The sequence below is a fragment of the Nipponia nippon genome, unplaced genomic scaffold (assembly GCF_047370975.1).
Source record: "Nipponia nippon isolate SJK-2023a ecotype South Korea unplaced genomic scaffold, ASM4737097v1 scaffold_5, whole genome shotgun sequence".
Lineage (NCBI taxonomy): Eukaryota > Metazoa > Chordata > Aves > Pelecaniformes > Threskiornithidae > Nipponia > Nipponia nippon.
Window position 1 is genome coordinate 46,781,789 of NW_028262369.1, and position 20,922 is coordinate 46,802,710.

At 35.3% G+C, this 20,922-nt stretch overlaps 1 long non-coding RNA gene across 1 annotated transcript in view; it reads right to left on the reverse strand.

The window, feature by feature from the left end:
- Nucleotides 1–12,578: 12,578 nt before the first annotated feature.
- Nucleotides 12,579–20,922, reverse strand: part of LOC148052173 (uncharacterized) — a 42,715-nt gene continuing 34,371 nt past the window's right edge. Inside the window, exon 4 of the long non-coding RNA XR_015699015.1 lies at nt 12,579–13,733. This is a non-coding gene — a long non-coding RNA (uncharacterized LOC148052173). The remainder of the gene's footprint in view (nt 13,734–20,922) is intronic.

The window sequence follows — 20,922 nt, forward strand, 5'->3', positions numbered from 1 at the left end:
TACATTTGACACAATATTTGCTCTAAGAATTTTCCTCTTATTGCTTGTTTACTCAAGTTAGGGTTGGAGATGCTATTATATGTATTAAAATATTTCAATTTTTCCTTATACCACCCCAAACATATGGAAATACCTTCTCCAGAAAATGATACATGAAACTTAAGAAAAAAGTTTAAAAGAGGATGCAATAATTAAATTTGCCAATGTTTTGATTTAAATCAAAACATTAACTTCATTACTTAGTGGACACAAACAAATCAACACACTTATTGATGAATGCTGTAAGAGATATGTGGATAAAGTGAAGAATTAGAACAGACATTAGCCACCATTTTTGAATTAGATTTAGGCACAGCTAGAGCAGGTATAGTAACAACAACATCTTCACAACATCCAAATGAGTGCAGTCTTCAGGTTCTAGCTTACATAGCATTTAAGAAACTTTTTGAAAATGACACAGGTATTTTTATGCCTGCTATTTTATAAATAAATTGTTATAAAGGCGATTTTATGGGTCAACAGTTGCCATGTATTACAAGGCGATTTAATAGCTAAAAGTTAGATATCATTTCTTCAAGTAGTATGTTATTGAAATCACCAAGCGGTTTGTTTTTTTGGGGGATTTTTTTTTTTTTTTTTCTCAAATGATGACAAAACTGACCAAGAGAGTAGTGCAAAAGTACCAATACTAAAAGAATTTTTTAAAAGACAGTTGGGAAAAACTGAAATGCAGATGTTTAGTATGTATGTAAACTGATGTGTGCATATTAGGAATGCCACACACAAACTCTCAGATAAGTAACAGACAATTCTGCATACACTTGTTATCAGACACAGTGGCTTTCTGGTAGAAATAATAATTAGAACTGCAATTCTTTAGTCCAGAGCTAGTCACTAAAGAACCATAAAAATTATACAACCATCAGCTAAGTAGTTTTAGCATCATAGAAACATATACATTCAAGAATTTTGCTGCACATGGTTAATTGAAGTCACTGATTATTCACAAATATTTGTCTCCCATTAACTCCAGGAATGTTATTTCAAATTGCATGCAACTTTTTCCTTTATTCAAAGCTAAATATTTCTACTAGGCCAAATTAACCTTTTCCATTTTATTATTTCACTTCTTCAGTGCAAAGCATTAGAGAAATTTTAACCAATCAATTTAAAGTACTCTACCTTTCATTCTTTCCCACACTACATCTATTTTGTGTGCTGAATGAGGCAGGGGCTTGCTAAGGAGTAAAGTGTGGAATGCAACTAAAGCATGCGTTAAGGGGGCACAATAAATTAACACTAATTTATATCTGGCATTTCTCAATTTTGACCCTGAATATTATATGTAATTTGAGGATGGAAGGAGGAAGGATGATAAGATGCTTATTACAGTTTTTGCTTTCAAGAGCAGCAGAGTTTGAAGCATGTAATGTCAAAAGCATTTACTAGCTAAGCTTCCTGACCATCCACAGTAGCAAGAAGAAAGGAATGAAAGAGTCATTTTAGCAGTCTGACCTTGTGTTAATGAACAATCAGGATTCCCTCTCTCTCCTTTCTGGCATTTAAAGTTCAATGATCTGCTGCCTGTTGCCGCTACATGACATGTTCATATTCGGTTCCTTTCTAAATTTTTTTGAGGGCAACAAGCGTGGGTAACAACAGTAATACAAAAAAGAAAGAGCAAGTTTTCAAAGCCTGTCCCAAAAAAATCCAAATACAATTTCTGCAGACCAAAGGGGAGGAATGAAGGGAAAGAAGGCAACAGAAACATGTCAGTGCTGAAGCTACGGTAAACTATGACATCAAGCAGCCTCAATAGATGGTCTGTTATCCAGCACTGAAATATATTTCAATAGCTCTCAAGCCAAAGTCTATTCTCACCTTCATTTAGTACTCCAGCTGATAGTGACTGGTAAATAGTGACCTGGATTTCTAAAAGTTAATCCATAAAGACCAAGTATAATGGACATTAGAGAAATGGAAAAATGACACAAAATTGTGTATGGACAGCTCGCTCAAAATAATCACTCACAAATTCAAAAGGATTTTAAAAGAATATCAAACTAAATTATGTGTTAATCCAGATCATCATACACCAAATAACAAGTGGAAAATTTTTATAACATTGTGATCAGGTGTTCTTTCCAAAATTATCAGTGGCCCTTTTTTCTATCATGTAGTCCAATGTAAATCATTGGACTACACAATAGACATTTATGACTACACAGAAGATAAAACTAGTCACCCAGACTGGCTGCCTTGAGAAAAAACAAACAAAACCCCCACATATTTGACTCCCTGCTTATTCAGAGGTCAGATTATGCTTGTTGATCTGTTCAGAATGCATAGCAAATAGATTCCAATTTTAACCAACGTATAATATTCCTGTCGCTCACCAAGATCACTGTAACACTAGTTAATAATTTTATTTGTCAATATTAATTCCAGGAAATCCCTTTACCCAAAAATGATCAGTGATTTAGATAGATAACTTCTAAGGTTAACTTATAAGGTTAAAAGGTTATAAGGTTATAAAACTCTGAATGGTAAGAGAATAGATCAAAGCATTTAAATAATCAGGTTGCTTGACAAACTACTTTTGACAGCCCCATTTATAGTATGTTCCTCTTCAGCTACTGGGTTTGTATGAATATGTAAAATCGGAAAAGTATTGGCTAAAGGAATAACAACAAAAAATACAAGATGATATTTCCATGCTCCCCTCAGTCCCTTTTAGTCACAGTTTAACAGAACCTCCTGGTAGTTAAAATGTATACTTTCAACACCAGAATCTTCATCTTTAAATACAGGACTTTGCAAGAACGTTGTGCACAGTTATCTTTCTAATGAAAACTACAATAAAATATATATATATTAAAAAACCCCATCATTTTGTCCTCAATACCTTATTCAAATCCTTGAAATATTTAATTTTACAATTTAAACTTAGAAAATATGGCTTCCTGTACCTATTCCTACACCTTTATTACATGTATGTGAAACTTCTGGAAAATTAATGCATGAAGTTGTAATTAAGTATTAACCTGTAGTGTACAGAAACAACAAGGAAGACTGCGGGGAAAAAAATTGATTAGAAATTGCATTGAAAAATCTTATATTCTCAATAGTGATAAGAAACCAATTGTCAAAGGGAAAACAGGAATAAAAGAAAAAAATACTCAAAGAACAGTTATCTGGTTGTTCAAGTCTCTGGAAACATGCCTTAAAATTTGCTCTTACATGCATGTTAAAAAACAGGAAATAAAGAGAATGTTTGCTGGTCACTTGGGAAAAAACTATCCCAGTCACTCAAGGTAAAAGCAAAAAGAAAATAATAGACTTCAAATAGCAATGTCTTATATAAACACAAAAATAAGTCTACCAAAGACCGAGAGAAGTGTACTTCCTTTTGTTTGAAGGGTTACAGAAGGAAATTCCAAGCACTTTGGGTTTTTTGTTTGTTTTTCATGTTCTGACACCTTCTTTTAGGCCAAAATATTTGGATTTGTACAAACACTGAAACTTTTAAAGTGTTGTTTTTAATATTACAAACCAGAAATGTGAACAAATTAGTGTGCAAATATCTACAGACTTGAGGTTTAAAATTCATGAATATGTGAGTCTGCTGTCCCTCTCCAGTTGTCTGTCTTATGATCTGTCTAAATATATGACTTAAGCTAATTAAGTAGTAGAAAATATTGTAGATATTTATTTCACATGATACTGCAATCTCAGGTGGAGTTATTTTTTCTTAGTTATTAGTCATAGCTAGATAACGCAACAGGTTTAAGCATTGTATGTTCAGACTTTAGAAAAGTGATTTGAAAATCAAAGTTTTAAAATAGATTGTATCAGTCTAATATAATCTATTCTTATTTTGACAAACATTTCTCAAAACATTTTCTGTTTGCATTTTACAGCAGTTTTTGTAATTTTGCAGAAAAACAAAAAAAGTAGTTAGAACCTTATAAAACAAAGTAATTTGAAAATACAGAGAATTTTAGCATAGATCCCCTCTTCATTTTTGTATTATCTGAACTAACAATAATCATTGAACTGGATACAGAAGCATACTATACTTTTCTTTACATAAAAATTCCGTCCTTTATCTGACTCCTTCCTCTTTTCTAGCTGGAGTCTACTCTCAGGGTTTCGATTTATAGCTTTGATTGCAAAGGGATCAAAGATATCAGGGGATCTACTTCAGGTTGATTTTATTCTTATGCTCATGCCTTAAGTGTGCTCTTAAAATAATGCAAGGCTGTATAGATACCTTTACAGTACAGGATTAGAAGCAGAGACTAGACCAATAAATTTTAACTGAAATTTATTCTCTTTGCAAAGTCCAGCTAAATTCAGAACTAAGTTGTTTTAATCATACATATTTTCCACTCAACAGTCATGCTAAAACAGAGATACTAAAAGAAAAGAAAAAAAATCTGCATTTGTTTCTACAGATAGTCCTGAAAACAGAAACAACTGAAAGTGCATCTGCTAAAAGCAGTCAAAAAAATGTTATTCATGAGAGTCTGAATGCCTCTCATTCTGACCCTATGAAGTTTTCTTTCACATTTTTTTCCAATACCAATTCAAAAGTGGAAAGGAATTTGCTGAATAAAAATACTTTGGCATTTAGATGGCTCTCTGCATATGAATTAATATGTTAATTACACTCTCATGAATTGCATATAATAAGATTTGCAGAGAACACTTAATGTTAGGCTTGAGTAGTGAATGTGTCCGATTACATAAAGTTCTTTTTTAAATTGGTCATTTACATAAACTTGCAAATCATTAAAAAGTTCAATTTTATTTTATGCTAATTTATTTTTTAAAAGAGGGAGTTTCTTGGAGATATTACAACCTAAGGAGCAGCAACTGCCAGGTCTGATAATACAGATTAAGAGCAAAACCAGATAACAAGAGAATCACCACATATCTTTACTATTAAGAGCACTCGTACTTGATCTGATCTGCTATGTTGCTGCTACTTTATGTTCAGATATACAATGTTAAGGTACAAGCTAACTCTATACATTCGGGTCAAGATTTTAAAAAACAGTTAAATAAAAATTCCTGGAGGAAACAATTTTCAGGGGATAAATATTCTGCACTTCTGAAAAATCTTGTCCTTTTAAAATCACAGAGAAAATAAAATTTAAAACTCTGGAAAATCCTAATCATTATAGAGAGCATATATGCTATACATTTATTCACGTGACATTCACATACTACACTATGGCACTCTACAGGAACTAGCAATACAAATTCAGGCTAGTAGAGTTAAATGCCTAACAGAGGTGGCTTTTAAAAACAAGTCAAAAGCACCTTACGGAAATACTAATAAAACTTGGTGCAACAGTGTAACTCAGGGTAAGGACAGACTAACAGATAAAGTCAATTTATTAAAGGCACAAAACTTCTTCTGCCAATCAATATGTTATCAATCTAAAATAATCTATAAATTTGCGTGTTCAGTTTCAAGTTTCCTCAAAAAACATGGATAAGAACTGCAATAATATACAGAAATTTCCCTTCTAATTCACTGTATAAAGTATGTACAATAACTGGCTAAACAAATGCGTTCAGGAATCTTTGTAGCATCTTTTAGTACATCAGCAACTCAACTTTCCAAAACTTGCAGCAGGCTTGAAATTTCTGTGTTAAGAACAAGATACAATGCTGATATAGAATGCTGAAGTCCATAAAACCTCTACAGTTAAAGCAATTTACACCTAATGAAGATCTGTTTCCAATAATAACTTCAAGGAGTCTCTTTAATCCATTTGAAAAGAATAAACATTAATGTGATCTTTGTTTTGCAGGCTGTATTAGGAAGAGCTTGCCAAATTGATGTTACAGGGCTTGAGACAGAAAATCTACAAAACATTTGTTCTGTCAAAGCCGATGGAGCTATAACAATTTAGAGTAGCTATGGGTACTCTTTAATTGTAATATGTTTTATCTGAAAAAAGTCGCAAAACACAGCCGCACGTTAATTACTCGTTTCTATCTATGTAATAGATGAAAGTGTGTAACTCTTGCTACTATTAACATTGCAACTTTATCCTGATAAAGACAGTATTAAAGTTATTGTAATATTGATCAGTTAAGCACTCAATAAGTATCATTAATTTTCTTTTTATGGTAATAAGGAAAGCTGAACTTTCGACCTCCTTGTAGGGGTGGAAAGGCAGCTTATTGGATTACCCATGGATATTTCAGATATATGTTTAAGTTGCTGGTATTTCAACTACAGCTTTGAACCTGATCGTAAGGCAAGCATTAAAAATAAACTTTTCTTCTTCAAAAAATATTTAAAGAAATGAAATGTGAAAGTCCCAAATTTCTCCTCAGAATCAGTCCTGCTCCCAAATCTGAAAGTACAGAACATCACTTTCATGAATAACAGTTTAATATAACATAAAGGTAGTTGAAGGAAAAATGAAATGTGTATACAACGCCGATCTAATAAGCATTGTATCTTCAAAGGTTCAGGTACAACATATGTTAATGAGAAATTCCTTTGATGAGCTGGAATACACAAAACTCTCCACAAATGCTCGTTTCAAAGCAAAAGAACCTTAGCAGTTTTAAATACATACAATCACCAAACACTACTAGCAACCAAGATCACTTGAAAGTAAATGTGAACCTGTTTCTCTTACAAAAACGAAACAGAGTTTAGTGTCTCCTTGGACATTAAGTTTCATTGTTGTGCATAGGAGAAGGGTTATGAGAGTTTATAAAATAGGCAGAAAAATACACTAACAGCAAGATAGTATTTTTATGGTTTCATTGTGTTTTCTTCAGTGAAAATGTTTTTATCTTTTTTGTTCCACTTGCTTGGAAAAGGACAATGCATCGGCACAGTGGGATTTCATCCATGAGACAAGTCCGATCTACCCTGCAGTAGGAGGTTTCTCAGTTACACCAGTGAGCTTTGGTTTATGTAACGAACACCAAAAATAAAATAAATTAATAGGAAGTCTCCAAGCTTTTTGGCAGAGCCAGAATTCCCCCCACTTGGCATCATGTAATGCTGACTAACACTCCCTATATTTTCACCACCTAGCGCCTTGACCATGGCTTCCATTCTTTTTCCCCCACAAGTGCTGTCCTGAACAAATTCATTAGCGACATAATTCTAAAACCAGGCAAGACTAATTGTTCTTCTTCTCATTTTGTTCTCTCTGTACCCTGCAGTGATGATGTACTTACAATGTACAAATAAATGACAACATAAGCTCTCTGTCCTTGATGAACATTTTTAGGGATGGCATGTTTAAATTTTAAAGTGATATTCCATATCTCATTCTATTACCTACAGACACACACACACACACAAAATATGCCAGCAGCATGCCTGCATGCTTTCATTTTCCCCACAATTGCTTAGTGAATGTGCTAGTCTAGCTCTTCCTTCAGCACATATGCTGTATTGTGGTTTTGTAAGTTCTCTGACTTTTTTTATCAAGGACGCATCTACTTTTCTACTCACACAGCTGCCCTGATCACAAAGATGCAATACAGTTACATTTATCTTAATAATTCATTTAGTATTCAACTATAACCTGCAGATGATTAAGAATTCATGTGGTATTCATGTGACCATCACAGGTACTTCCACATGAGTTCCACTGTAATCCAGCATATTTAAAATCCAGTTGGCACCGTGACCTGAAGTATATAGCTAATAATATTTGAGTAAGCAAAGAGCTCCTTTTGCTAAAACCTCTATTTTGAGACAATATAGTAAATTGTCACGACATGAAAAATGGGATACCATACAAATAAGCACACCACCTAAATATTCTGGTCAGGAAGCATTAGAATGAAAGACAAGTGTACTTTGCATTTTTCTCCCATGCCTGCACTCAGAATTCATTCACATGATCAAGGCGGGGCAGGGGGAGGACCCATTTAAAACTATTTTGATTACTTATAATGTCTGAATAGAAGATTGATTTGTAGTGCTCCTTCCATATGTTAAGGGATGAAAAGGTTATAAAAATACAACAGTCAATCTGAGTTTCATTAAAATATTTTAAAGACTATTAATAATAAGCCTTAATCCCTTTCCAACTTCAACACTAGAACTTCTCTGAAGTCAGCACAACTGTGTTTAAATCACTGCAAAAGATCAAAGATGTTCAGTCCACATACATATCTGCAGTAATGGAATAGAACTGCCCTACCAATTATTCTAAACGTACCTTAAGCTGTAACAGATATTACCCTTAATGAGAGGCTACTCTATTTGTGGAGACCACTTACAGTGACAGCTACAGTATGAACAATTTATTACCATTTGGTTTTGAAACTAAAGTTATTTCTGTGTTCAGTGAATATTAATACAAGTTAGACATCTGGGCCTAGTCCCATCTCAAAATCACTGTGGCTCTGTGGACATCAAAATTTCATAGGTTTCATAATACATATATATGTCCCCAAAGAGTTCTTTTTACTATGATGAAGTACTTGAACTGCTGCCATATAATATTGTTCTAGACAGTATAACGCTAACTGTAAATGGTAAATTTATTCTATACATCTTTTTTCACCTGGGGAAAAAAAATCACTTTACAAATTCTGGGGATTTTTCTTGTACAGTCATTACAGGTACTTTCAGTTTTAACCATCCAATTTAAGAAAATAAAAACAATAGACAAGCCATTAAAGTATTATTTTATACAAGCATAACTTCATACGCCAACAAAATCCTGTCCAGAGTAAGTTCTTCTATTAGTATATTATTCCTTAGGACTTTATTTCCTTTGAAATAATATTTGTATTGTCTTATGTATCAACCATGTAACTCATACGTATGACTAGGATACCTGAACCATACATTGACAAAGGGTTTATTTAGTTCAACCACAGGACTTATTTTCATTCCAGCATAACATTTTATCAAATTACACATGCCACGAGAATGCCACTTCAGAAATATTATTTTCTCTTACCTGCTACCTGCAATCATGGAGTAGCACTGCAGTAACACTGTGACAGCTGTTTACACAGTATGCTGAAGTTAAGCAGCTGATGCAAATTCCATGCACTCCCAATACAAAATTCACTGAGGAAGAAAAAAAATTTCTGGTGTGTCTATCATGAACCTATCAAGCTGATTTGGTATTCCTAAAGCGTGATTTCTAACTTCCTATTTCTATAGATTTTCACCTGACTTAGTGGATGCTTAGTGCTTCTAAGGTTCTGAGAACCACTGCTTGAATTACCCTTTATTCTTAAGTCATAACCTCTAATGCTCACACCTAAAGACAAACAGAGGTAAAGAGTACACCCACTTTTCACCTGGAGCTAACAGGCACCACAAGTGATGGCATTTTAGTTATATGCACTGTGTTATTGACTGGAGAGGAACTTGCAAAATGGCTCTCTAGCAGTATCTGTGAGATAGGACACATTGCACCTCGGACTTCTGCAGACCCCAGGTTTACAGGAGCCCTCCATCTTCTGCTGAGGTGTTCTGGTCCCATCACAAATCCAGGTGATCACTACTTCTTCTATTGACAATGCCACATCTAGAGATAGGTAAGTTATTTTTGCTATGTATACAATTTTAGTTTTGTTTTTCTAGAAAGGGCTGGGATGTGCATTCACAGCACCCTGACAGCTCCATGCAAGTTCTCAAGGAAAATTCTTAGTGCCCAGTAACTGCAGTTGGATCATTCTACTTAGTGTCTGCCAGGACAATCCAAACAGGGAGTTTGCGTAAGAGGTAATGCTTAGATCAAGTCTGTATCAAGTCTCATCCAAGTATCACAAGGCAATCCATCCAAAGTTGAGGAGTTTTACGTCAGTTAATTCACTGCCCACCAACACAAACTGATTCAAGTATTGAGGAAAACCAGAACATGATTAGACAAAACCTTATCCTCCCATCTGCCCATTCTCCAATTACCTCGTTTTTGCTGCCAGTCCACTGAAAATTCCTCTGATGAGGCGACAGATGGTGTAGCAGTTGAGACAGATGCCTAAAGGTTTCTACTGCTCTGTTACTGGTGTATTCAGCAGTGCGCCATGGCCCCCTCACAAGTGTCACTGCTCCAGCATGGCAGCACCTCCCTCAGGAACATCCATGCTCTGGCATGGCAGCAGCTGTGGCAGCACTTCCCTCAGGAGCATTCCCGCTCTGGCATGGTAGCAGTTTTAGCAGCACTTCCCTCAGGAGCATCCCTGCTCTGCTGTGGCAGCAGCTGTGGCAGCACTTCCCTCAGCATGGTAGTAGTTTTGGAGGCACTTCCCTCAGGAGTATCCTCGCTCTGGCATGGTAGTGGTCTTGGCAGCACTTCCCTCAAGAGCGTTCCCGCTCTGGCATAGTAGCAGTTTTAGTGGCAGTTCCCTCAGGCGAGTTCCCACTCTGGCACGGTAGCACTTCTAGCGGCAATCCCTCAGGAGTGTCCCTGCTCTGCTGTGGCAGCACTTCCCTCAGGGGAGTTCCCACTCTGGCGTCACTTCCCTCAGAAGAGAACCATTCCTTCTGTATGGAGAGCATTCAATGGCTGCAGTCTCCTTCAATACAGGGCACCATATACTTCTCTGGTGAGTAATTTTTTTTTTCTCTCCTGGTTCTCTCTGTCACAGGGCCAGCTGGAAGCTATTGTAACTGGTATGTAGCAGTTCATGGCCAGCCCATCACCAGCCACCTGTGGCAGCCTTGCCAAACACACCTGAGACCAGACCGTTGAGGGGAACAGTCTAGCCAGGCCCTTCCCACTGAGTCTAAATCATTGCCTTCTAATTCGCAGGAGAGTACAACACAAAAAAAATTGCATGACACAAAAAAATCGCAACTATTGAAAGTAGAGGGGCTTACAGTAAAATTTCAAGACAGTTTCTGTCTCTACAGACTCATTTTTAAAGTGCTTGAAAAAATTATCCATGCTACAGGAACAGAATGATAACTCAGGAAAATGAAAAGGTCACACTGATTCCGAAAACTTACCCTTTGAGGCAAACTATTTTACATCAGTGAAAGACTTACACCCCATATATTCTGAGTATTCTGCATTTATAGCAAATTGTGTTTTATTCTGAATAATTGCTTGTTCTTGGCTAAGATAATTGTGGTTCAGCACTAGCAGCATATAAAGTCATAATCCTTCATCACTTTGGTGTCATCATACTCTCTTGTAATTCATCTTGACGTGTAATAAGCCTATGTACCATTATATGATTTGTTTCTTCAATTGTTTATACCTCAGTAGAGCACAATGAACACCTGTATTGGAGAACTGGAAGACTTTCAAGGACCTGACTCAGAAAAGCACTGAAGTATATGAGGCTAGACCCTCAATTGTATAAAATGAGCCTGGATTAAGCAATTTCCCTACTAAGAATCTAGTCCCTATTTTGCAGCATTAGAGAAAAAAATAATAATAGAATTATTTATACTTTATCTATTATTTATTTATACTTTCTAGCTTAAATTAGCATTTTTATAACCCTCGTACTTATTCCTCTAGGAATAGACTTTGTAACAGTTACAATAATGAAAATCATGACTTTCAGAAAAGGCAAGTCAAATAATTAAGATGTCTGAGGAGGGAGAAATTTTTTTAGAATGACTTTTTTTTTTCTCTTCCACAAGGTATACCTCATGATTTCTAACAAATAGAAAAAAATGTCACTATACTGCAAAGCTCAAATCATCTATAATTTAATTATTGTAATTTTTGATTTGCTCAAAGAAAGCTTCTACATACAATATGTACCAGCAAAAAAACCCCACTGTCCTGGTTTCAGCTGGGATAGAGTTAATTTTCTTCTTAGTAGCTGGTATAGTGCTGTGTTTTGGATTTAGTATGAGAATAATGTTGATAACACACTGATGTTTTAGTTGTTGCTAAGTAGTGCTTACACCAGTCAAGGACTTTTCAGCTTCCCATGCTCTGCCCGGTGCACAAGAAGCTGGGAGGGGGCACAGCCAGAACAGCTGACCCAGACTGGCCACAGGGCTATGCCATACCGTATGACGTCATGCTCAGTATATAACTAGGGCGAGTTGGCCGGGGGGGGGGAAGGCATTGCTGCTCGGGAACAGGCTGGGCATCAGTCAGGGGGTGGTGAGCAATTGTGTTGTGTATCACTTGCTTTGTATATTATTATTGTATTATATTTTTATTACTACTACTACCACCATTCTATTTTATTTTACTTCAATTATTAAACTGTTCTTATCTCAACCCAGGAGTTTTCTGACTTTCACCCTTTCAATTCTCTCCCCCACCCCACTGGGGGGGAGTGAGTGAGAGTGAGCGGCTGTGTGGTGCATAGTTGCTGGCTGGGGTTAAACCACAACACCCACTCAATTCATATGGCATAAATCAGATTGGGATTGAAGTGGTTTATTGATTTATTAATGATACATCATTAACTGGTAAACAGTGAACCGATCACCAAGGATCACAATTTCAGCAATAAAGCAGATAAAACAGTAACACACTGAAAAAATGTTAAAATAAAGATGTTAAAAATGTTAAAAATAAAGATCTACAAATTTCTAAACATCCTTTTATAAATAATGATAAAAAGTTTTAATTACACATACACACACTCACAGCTGTAAAACTCCTCCACTCCTGGCAGTGCAGGTTCCCATATTTACACACAATGCCTGTGGGTGCCCCAGAAGTCACATGCTGGGGCGACTTCTGCCAGTGTCAAAATGGATTTGAACAGCTGCTCTGCTATCCTCTTCTCACTCCAAGCTCCCTCACAATTGTTTTATACTTTCCATGCATCTTTCATATTTCTTTGCAAGATACTTCTTCGTTGTTTCAAAAGTCTTTTTGTAATTCCCTAATTGCTTTTCAATCTGGATGATGGTCGTCATCATCTTCAGCAGAATCACTGTTTGGGCAAATCCTCTCAGGCAGTTTTGGTTGTTCTAGTCACACAGTTACCCCTCACATCACTTCTTGTCAGCTGTTGTTACCCAGGCTGCTGTGCAGCCCTCCTCCCCTGCCCCCAACAGTGCATATCAGTATTTAGACAAAAGATGGAACAAGCACAATATGAGAGGAAAAACTATTCGGGAAACAAAGTGAAATAAGGAAAGCAATTAAGTAGATCAAAAACCATAAAAATAGATATGCGTATAAGGCTCACCTACATTGAATCATTCAGTCCTAAAATTCAGTTTCTTCTTATAATTAAACATATCAAATATAAATTATTTATAATTAAATCGTTAGTGATTCAGATTATAAAAACACATCACTAAAAGTAAAAGCACTTTGTAAATAAACCAAATAAGCTTTTTATCAAGAATAATAAGAACAACTAAGAGACTGTATCAAAGCTGCATTCATTACACTTTCGTCTTTTCACCAGCTTTGTTTTTTGTTGCGTGTATAACTATTCCACTCCAGCGGGCTTCTTAATGGAAGTCAAGTTCATCAGTCCTGGTGCTATGTCATCTGTGTTATTAGAGGAATGCTATTTCAGTAACAAAAAGTTTTCTCACTAGATATAAGTGGGTAGGATTTAAGTGTATACTATATTAAGTATAGAACATATAAGAATATACAAGACAGTAATTTGTATGAGGGATATTGACTCTGATAACTTGGCCTTTGAGGACAGATTTGGACTGAAAGGTCTTTTTGTTCCTTCAGTTGGTGTATTTTGATTGGATTTTTTTAAAAAAGCTAGCTGAGCCCAGGAAGAACTTCTGTCATCCACTTGTGTATATCACACATTAATCACTAGAAGACAAAACAGAGGGAAAGAAAATTGTAAGCATTTAGTCGAACAATTACTAAAGTTATTTTTGAGCCAGTTTTTGCAACTGTGCAATTAAGGTTTACAAAATATACAACACTGTACTTTGACTCACCTCTTCTTGTTACAAAATGCAGAGGGAAAATAAGATCTACTGTACATAGGTTCTCTCCAAATGTACTAATCAGAACCCATGTTTCCAATTTAGAAGAAATGTGATGGGAACAATCTTAGTGACTTCTGACTCCTGCTTGACTTCGGACCAAATTTTCTATCTAAACATTTTAAAATATGGAGCTGGCTGGAATGTAACAAAAGTTTATTGTTGATATTGCTTATGCAGAAAAGGTCTGACAAAGCAAAATAAGTCAATTTTTAAGCAGTGTAAAAACCACACAATTAAGCACCTTATTTTACTGGTGCCATAACAACGATGACACTGTTACCAGTGTAATTAACAGCTATGGGTCTAACAAAACTCATTAAGTCATCTGAAAGACTTCTGTAGACTTCTGTGACCTTTCAAAATAGCTTTTGGAAAACTTACCCAAATTACTCTTGTATATCAACACAGAAAATATTTTCTTTATCATCATCAGTTATTTTTACTTTGCTGTCTAAAATCATAGAATCATTATGACCAATGAAACATAATTGCTGTACTTACTCAAATATGCAGTATTTTTAGATTTAGTCTTTAATCATTTATGGCTTATTAAGGGAAGACAAAATAATTGATAAGCAAGCATGTTCACAATTGTCACTGAAGATTGGGCATTTGTTATTCCATATGCTGACAATGTTGTCAGGGAAGACTTGCTGAGAATGTCTATGATGTGCTTTTGTTCCAGTATTCAATCATAATCAACAATTCTTGAAGCAGTAATAGTTCAAAATGGCCCCAAGGCCCCATAAAACAAGAACTGCTGAGCTCTGTGACCTTGATCTTTAGAAAAGGGAAAAAGTTTTAAGACAGTATCTGAATAGTAATATTGACAAGATGCTATTTAACAGTTTTAGAATTTTCAAATGTAATGTGTAATAATTTTGATAAAAGTGTTTAATAGTTTCTTAACTTTATTGCAGAACTTGGTGTTCCTAATTAGATATAATTGGATCTAGTTTTCGGTACACAGCCACTAAAGAAACAAGATAAATGCTGCAGGAAATGTGGTATGACCTTTTCATTATTGCTTTGTCAGGACATCTGTCAAGAGACTTTTCCTCTATTCCAAAGCAGTCAGACATTGCAATGAACTGTAGTAAGGTATAGCTTGTTCTTGGTAGGAAGCCAGACTATGTTATCCAGTAAGATTCATGCTGTACTATAGTCAACAAGATATCAAGATAAAAGGTACACAATAAAACCAAATTCGTCTTTTGAAGTAGTAAAGGTCAACAATTTACTGCACTTTAGAAAGGAAGATATGAAAGGACAGAAAAAAAAATTGCATTTTTCACATCCCTGCTAATATTATCTGTGATTACACTTTAGAATTTTTATTACACAAATTTATTTCTGAATCGTTTTTAATAAGCAATTTTGTAACATCACCAATGAAAGGCAAATGAAAAATGGCAGCTCAAGATTTGCAGAAGAAAGAATAGACATAGGCAGACAGTTTTATCACAAAAGAAAAAAATTGGTTAGATTTATCAAATTCTGGAGAGTGTAATAGTTACGACAGTTTTAAGGAAGCTGCTAAAACCATTCTGTCTTCTCAGGTTAAAATGAATAGTTTCAGAGACAAAAGAAGCATGCCAGCCCCCAAAAAATTAATAACCTTTTTCAAACGCTTGGTATATAGTAGAGAAAAAAGTGCCAAACAGAGCATGTTCTAGCATACATGCATACGTTTTCTAGTCTCTTCATATTATTACTAAGAGAACTGCAAACAGTAAGAAAAATACAAGGTACATGTCAGCAGTATTGACAGTCCTCTCTATTGGGAACGTTCCAGAGGCTTGCTAATCAAAAACATCATGGGTATAGAACAAGCTAAAACTTAAGAGTAATTAGCTGCTGCAACAACACACTCTTGGACAAATATTTGCTACTCATGAGTAGTCATGCCTTTATTCTAAGGAATATACAATTGCAACATTTAGAATTTTCTTAAACTTTTTACTGGAAATTAAATGTGTTTACATTACAGCTGTCTTTCTCTTTTCTCCTGGTGTTTCACTTAACCTGTTACATCTCTCATTTAATTAAGCCTCCAATCTTGTAACTGATTATATGCAGAAAGACCGCTGAACTCAAAGTATGTCCCTTGGAGTCTTTCTACCTCTCATTCTACAAGTGAGGTATGAGACTACATTCTTTGGAAAATAAACGATCTGGTGCAAGTTTCTGGATTTCTTTTTTTAAGTGAAAGAAATAGTTTATTTTATAACCTCCTATTTCAGTGAATACCTTAAATTTTCAGAACATATAGGTGGCAGAACATATTTAGCAGAAGGCAGACAGTTATTGAAATACTATGGGTTCAGCCCCACGTTATCAATGCTACTGGACTGCAGAGCCACAAAAGCTATATAAATAAGCTTAAGTATTATTATAAAGAACAATTCCAAGAATTGTCAGTCTTGTTTATTAGTACACCAGGGAAGAAAGCGGGAAGACTGCTTCCCAGAGTGATATTAAGTACCATTGAGGAAAGACACTATGATTTAGCAAATACTTCCTTTGTTGTTTATTTCCATATAATGTTTCTAATGCTTTCTGATTTTTCAGTCAGCCTGTTCCCATCCTCCCCCCACTCCCTTACAAAGAAACACCCTGGGAGCCATGCTTCGTTACAGCCCAGTGGCCTGGTTTACTGTCATTTTCTGGAATGGAGTCATGCTTTGACATGTCCAGTTACTATTATTTCCTTAAACTTTTCACACAGTGAATAAAGCTGAGCTTTCTGAGGTGAACACCCACAGGGCTACTGTCTCTGCTGTAAAAGGTTTAGTAGTGATACATGATTTTGAGAGCTTGACATCCTACAGATAGTTTACAAATGAAATTACTTTCCGTCAGGAGAGTACAAATTCTTTTCTCTGGAATTAAACCATGCTTAGTTGCAAACTTAAACCTTGTTATTTCTCACCTTGGCTTGACTAAATAAAATGGAGTTAGAAGCATCAAAATTTGCAAGAGTCGTGAGGAATCTTAGAGTGAGAAAAGGATACCAGAGCAGCCATCTAAACCTGGTTTGGCACTGGCAGAAGTCACCCCACTGACACCACAACCTCCAATTAGGCCAGGAAGAGCATCCTCCCCCTCGAAAACCATAAGCAGCCTACATCCAGCTAGAGGAGTGACAATGCAGGGTGCAGGCACCAGGGACCCAAACCTGGGTTTGTGTACATGACCGTGGTGCCTTTCTTATCAGCATGTGGATTAGCAGGTTTTAGGGAGCAGCAGGGTACACAAAGCTGGGGCACCCACAGCTCTAACAGGAGACGGATGTAAATAGGAGAACCTGCACCCCCAAAAGCGGAGAGAGGTGCTTGCAACTCACATGGCCTGCAAGAGAGGGAGCCTGCACATAGTAGTCAGTGTGTGACTAGAACATTTGAGGAGTAGTTATAAAGCGTTTAGAAAATTGTAGGTCTTCATTAACATTTTGTGTGTGCTACTGTAGCTATCCTGAATGACTGGCTCACTGATAGACAGTTAATAACATGTCATTAATAAATCATTAAGCTGCTCCAATTCTTATTTGTTGTAAACCACGAGTTGAGCAGTTTTTCCCTGTGACAGCCTACCTCTCATTTTTATTATATACAAAGCTTTGTTCTGCGCACATGCCCAGAATAGCCATATGACATAGCAGAGTGGAAAGGAAAGATACCTCTACTACCACCTCTCCCTACTACAGGTATTTATCCTGGCTTGAAAACTGTGCTAGTAGACCTTAGAGCTCTGTACTTGCTTCTAAACTTGTCAGCATACTCACAGCTATCTGCTGCTGAAGTTAAATAAGAAAAGGAATGAGCATATAGAGGAGCCCTTCAAGTTCTTTCAAGTGCTCCTTAGAGCAATTAAGCTCTAAGCAAAGGAGGTTCTGACAGGACTTGTCGCCAGGGTAAATAGATTACTATCTTCAGAGGACAAAATAGAGAACTGAGATCACCTACAAAGAGAAAAGGAGAGGGATTTATTTTAGTAAAATTTATTTAATCTACCAAAAGAGACCTTTACACTGATTTAAACTGCTAGTACATGAAGCTAACTGAATTCACAAACGGCGGCACTTAAAAAAAAAAATACTCTAATAATAACCTGACAAAATCAGGGCAGAATAACTACTGGCACCACAGCTGTGGTATATTGTTCACCATTTGTACTGTTTCAGTGAAGACTTTGCGTTTAACTAAAAGTAATTCTCTAACCAAACAAGAAGTAATGGAGTTAAGGTGAAATATTCTTGACATAAATAATATAGGTCAGTCATAACGATCCTTTAGATCTTGGAATATAGCCACCTGCCTAATACTTTACCTTCTACATTACATTACCACTGCTAATACTGTTCTCTTTGCTATGCAGAAGAGGTTTTTTCCTCAAGCTTAATTATATTTTAACTAGAAGGTTATAAATATGCAGTGTTTATAATCACATTTTCATGAAATGTTGGAAATAGGATGAAATCAGTTCAAAAGAAATTAAATAATGAGAAAATGTAATTCAGACAAAAAAATCAATTCTATTTAATATTTATTGTAATTTAATATAGGAGTCACTAACTTTGAATTTGCAAAATATATTATAACTTGCGTTATATCAGTTAATACTGCTGTGTATTAAGTCTGTATGTGATTTGTTAGTCTTTTTCCCCAATGTTATTAGTGTTCCACTAAGTCTGGACAGCTTTTGATTACTTTCTTATTTATTTTATTATTATTACTTTATTTGTTACTTAGAGAGGAATAAGTAACTTATGTCAGCCAGTTGCTACAAATTTCATCTGCAAGAACCACGTACAGAAAAAAACCCACACTAGATATAAGCATTTAAATTTAAGGGGGATCCAGTTATGACATAAACTTGCAATAGTGAGTAGCTGCGCAGTCTTTGACAGTTGTCTTTTACATTATGCTAGAAGAACTTTCTCAATGACACCCCGATCACTAACATTGTCATACTGTAAACACCAATCTCTTGGAATGGTGTCTGAATGTATACAACAAACCAATTGAGACAAAAAAATACCTCAAGCAAAACATTTGCTTTAGGATATCATGAATCCCTTAAGGTCCCTAAAGACTTTGATATTACTTTTCATTAGATGTCGCTTAACAAGTTCCCTGAAGTTTGGATTTTGACGATGGCCAAACTAATACTCTGATCAGTGACTTTCTCACTAGAAATAAATGAAATAACTAACTATCATATTTGCAGATACATAAAGATTGAGACAGAGATTACTGTAATGGAACAATCACGATGAAATGCAATCTTTACTATTTGGTAAACCAGGCACAAGCAAAAAACATTAATCTTTCTTAATGGCTAAATATATAGTCTTATACATAATAAAAAAAATAGTTTATGTTCTTTAGGGATAGGAGATGGTACTGGGAAGAAGTAACACCAGAACGAGCCCTGGGAGTCACGAGCCTAAATTCACAATGTGACAAGGCAGTAGAAGGTGCTAAATGTAAGCTTTTGCTGTATATTTAAAACAGCTATCTTGTGTCTTTATTTACCATGATATAATTGCTATTGGAATAGTGTCCAATGTCCACAATGAAGAAAATGTTGCAGAAATTGGAAGGGTTCAACTGCAGATGTTACTGACGGTTTGGAAAACCTGTAAGACTGAAGCATTTTGGTCTATTTATTTTACTCAAGAAAAGATGAAAGACTAACATAATAATAATAATGTATAAATAATATGGAGGAGTAAAAGGTGAAGGAATTTAACTTCCAAGAGTTCTCACTTTATGTTATTTAAAGTTAACATCTAAACATTTTGTTTTTCTCCTTTTTTTATAGGGCAAGAGGGAGGGATGGATTAATGCTAGTAGTACAGTTCATACATTGACTTTTTGGTATAACTCCTCTGATACTGTAGTAATAATACACATATTACTGCACTTTGTCTTTATGATGGAGATTTAAATTACTCTTCCACAGCAAGTGCAAGAAAAACAGTGCATTTTTTAATAATATGCTTATTTCTACAAAGGAAACTGAACTTAATCATATTCAGCATAACACTTGTTACATACAGATGAGTTCTTCATTTATATATTTATCTATAAATACATATTACTGCCTGCTTTCAAGGATGAATAGGTTTTATTTAGACTTAGTGAAATAAATCTAATCTACATAGAAAAATATAGTGTAAAATATGTTTGGAAAATTACTGTAAAATTGCATTTAAGAACCTCAAAAGATGTAAATTTTGTTCCTTATTATTAAAATATCCCTTGGATCCCTGTTTCATCACCTTACAGGAATAAAATCAACTTTAACCCTTGTAATTTCAGAGACTTAGAAAACTAGAGAAAACGAATTGTAGAAATTATAAAATTTATGAAGATTAGATATAGGACCCTATTCTCCAAAATATTCTCCAGAACAATGATTTTAAAGTTTTTGTTGACAGGGATTTATCTGTCTTCATGACTCCATAGTCTAATTGCTGACCTGGATTTTGTAAGAGTTTAAGCTAGTATGTAAAACATGAGGCAAAGCGTGGAAGAAAGAATAAGGCTCAGACCCATAGCAGCAGTTCTACAAAAAATAAAAACAAACTAGAATAAAATTAAATTGAAATTAAAATTATTGCAGCCATGTAACATGAAAGAAAGTAACAAATGCTGCATGTTCTTCATGTAGCGAAACTTGACAACAGACATATGTAGGAGGACTTCATAAAACAAAAGGATTTGCTTTAATAGAATTTCAGATGATCTTTAAGTATGGACCTCTCTGAAAATTCCCTACCTCTGGCATAATATCCTGAGTTATCCATTCATAATTGTGACTCTACAGCACACGTGGAAAAACAACCATCATGGAAGTATGGTCTAAATGGATTTAGAATAATGACCACTAAAAACATGCCTACAAGTTATTGATCAGTTTGAGTCCACCATAATTATCATCAGTGAAACTGTTGTGAAGGAAGTAGACTCATCAGTGAGTACACTCATGGAAAAGCATCT